The sequence below is a fragment of the Ammospiza nelsoni genome, chromosome 4 (genome assembly GCF_027579445.1).
Source record: "Ammospiza nelsoni isolate bAmmNel1 chromosome 4, bAmmNel1.pri, whole genome shotgun sequence".
Lineage (NCBI taxonomy): Eukaryota > Metazoa > Chordata > Aves > Passeriformes > Passerellidae > Ammospiza > Ammospiza nelsoni.
In genome coordinates this window covers 27,490,242-27,493,250 of record NC_080636.1, presented here as the reverse complement: position 1 = coordinate 27,493,250, position 3,009 = coordinate 27,490,242, and the positions used below count along the sequence as shown (strand labels likewise).

The following is a 3,009-nucleotide window of genomic DNA, read 5'->3' as shown; positions in this document are numbered from 1 at the left end:
CTACAGTGTCTATCTTAGGAATTTAACTCTGGAAAACATAAGATGAAAGTTATGAGTGACAATGAAGAATATAAGTTTTGTGGTTCAGGCTATAAGCTGATGTAGATCTGCTGTGACTGCAGACAGTTCATTTCCCTAAGAAATCAGTCTAACTCTTTTCATGTTTCCTTAGTGTTGAAAAGAAAAATTGAGGAAAAATATAAAATATCTAGGAAAGTGAGGGGCATATGATTTTAGTTATAGGTTAATTTTTAGTATAATAAATGAAATTGGAATGACTGTAAAGTACCTCCTAAGTAAGTATTCCTGTATTTAAGCTGATAGTTTGTAGGATGCCATTTTGAAGTGCTAAGTTGTAAAGTGCTTAAAATAGTGATTTATAGAAATCTAAACACCACCCAGAAGGAGAGCTTTTTTCCCCTAGAATTAATGGACATTGTTTTGTGGTAAAGAAAGCTTTCTTTCTCTTCAAGAAGCTTTGTATAATGTGAACAGATTCTGTATAGATGAGGCAGAATGCTGGAGGAACAGAAAGGTTTGGTTTGTTTTCTTCAGAAGTCAGCTTGAGCCTTCTTCCAACAGAAAATCACCGGATTGTTTGGGCTCTTGTTTGCTTACTTCAGTTCTGGGTTTCTGTACTCTTGTCCTCCTGGGAGATTTCTAGTTCATTTCCTTATTCCTGTCTCTTAGAATATTGGTATCATCCTCAAATGCTGTAACATGGTTCAGACAAAAGAGCAGTGAAGCACCAATTGCAGAAAAAAATCACATATGATTTTGTTGTGTGCAGTGCAGGGTTCCTGTCTAACTGCATGGCCAAGCTAACCAATAAGATATAAAATATTATTTTATTTTTTAATTTTTATATGCAGGGCTGTTTTAATCAATATTCAGTATATCCTTGTTAAATGATGTTTTGCATACGTACCCTCTAAAGGGTGCATTATAAACACATTAACTGTAGGAGAAAGCTTAGCCCCATTTTATGTTTGTGGGAAGTACAAAATGTAAATTTGCATGTGGTTTAGGTAGTTGAGAGTACAGCATATCTGATGGTGATGTGCAACAGGGCAAGCGCTCTGTCAACATCACAAAAAAAGTGTGAAACCTACACCTACAGTCTTAATTGAAGCTAAGGTTTGCTAGCCTGCATGGACCACCAGCATCATCTAAAGAGGAAAAAGAAACAAATGTTGAAGTCATTGAGCATCCCACCCACGCTCCTGCCCATTAGTTCCAGCCAGGCTGTACTAACACTGCGGTTGTGCACCAGCAGCATGCTCCGACCATCTGGCTAACCCCAGAGACACATGTGGGCAGCTTATCTTCAGACATCAATGCCAGCTTTCAGCCACAGCACTAACAGCTGGATCAAGCCAGAGAATGGAATATGCATCTCCCAAGTTCCTCTTTTTCCATAAAAGACCAAATGACCTGGGGTTGACAGTGTTGTTTTAAGTGAAGACTCTTGGTCAGATTTGCCTATACATTCCCTGTTTCTTTGTAAAATGTGCTGTACATCTGATTATAGTTAAAGAGCATCAACAATGGTGTGAATCTCCAGTATCTATTAGCAGGTTAATATTTTTAACTTGCTTAGTGGAAATGAGGAATACTCTATAGATATATAAAATGGGAAAATTACCCACAACAATTTTCATCATCTTTAGCATTATATGCTTAGGAAATATTACTGCAAGCTGTTTGAAACTCATTATGGATTTGTCTCCTTAACCTCTTGCAAGTGAACTTTTGAAACATTTTATAAAAATTTAGGACAATGGGATAGAATATTTGTATTTCAAGTACCACGTAGCCCATCCAGCAATGAGAAGTGTTACATTGCTTCCTGCGTACCTCTTGTGAAACTAATATTTACCAGAAAGGATAGAGTTATCTGAGCATCTGAATTCCCACAAGGAACTGACCTGCTGGCAACCTTCTTCCTGATGCACCCCAGCATGCCACAATTCTCCTCATGAGGATGTAGGGTATAGAGATGCTGAATGCAAAACTACCAGTCACAGAGAATAAGGATCACTAAGGAATAGTCATATTGGAAACAAAAGTAAAAATACTTCTTTTTTAAAGGGGAATCCCATTTACCTGCATGTGTGTGGCTGCAGTATCATATAAATGAATCCTGAATAGCTCATAGTGCTGTGAGCTCACAGTGGTTCTACAGCCACCTTGTCAGCCTCCCTACAGAACCCTGTACCTGTAAATATATGTGTTCTCTGTACAAATGGTATTTCCAGTGACAAACTTACAAATGTATCATTATACAGGCAAGCTCAGTCCCTGCAAATAACCAAGAAAAACAAGAAGAACACAGATAATACTTTGATAAGTGATTCTTTTCATCTTAACCCCTTCCTTTTTTTCAAAGCTCCATTTTTAGCCTTACACATGGCAACTACAGATATACAACCGTGTGCTTGGAAGATAAAGGGCAGGTAGAAAAAATTCCTCTGATCTTTTTTTTCCCCCCTCCATCTGCAGGGTGCCCTGGAAGAAGCAGATGAAATAAACAAAGTGCACAGATCCACCTCCAGATTGTCTTTCCTCAGTCATGACTACCACCAGGCTCTTACTGATGTTTCCTAAAGAAACCCTGATTAACCCACACACCCACATTCAGTATCTCTACTTGGATAACACACTTCTCTTTTTAATTGAGGCTATTCTCTCCCCCACACCACCAGTAACTAACCACAAGGCCCTTCAGACAGCTTGTCCAACTGCACACTAACAAGGCTGTTAACCCTACACTTTCCCCAAGTATCACTTGTTCTTCCACCACTCCCAACCCACTTCATTGTGTAAGACCCTCCCTCTCCTTGTTTGCTTTGTAAAGATCAGGAACTGAACCCAGCTGCTTCTTGTTTCTGAGGTAATTGCTAGCATTTCCACAGCTGCTTCAGGGATGAGTTGAGGTTTTAAGTGGCTGGGGTGGTTTTTCTTTTCTCCTTGTGCTTAGTTTCTGACCTTGTATGCTGATATCTGCTG

The 3,009-nt window shown here is 39.1% G+C and overlaps 1 long non-coding RNA gene across 1 annotated transcript; it reads right to left on the bottom strand.

The window, feature by feature from the left end:
* On the bottom strand, nucleotides 1–2,216 carry LOC132072746 (uncharacterized). Its single transcript, XR_009418374.1, has 3 exons — nucleotides 2,107–2,216; nucleotides 1,929–2,014; nucleotides 1–1,169 (listed from the first exon to the last, which is right to left on the bottom strand). It is a non-coding gene; the product is annotated as an uncharacterized LOC132072746 (long non-coding RNA).
* Nucleotides 2,217–3,009: the final 793 nt, after the last annotated feature.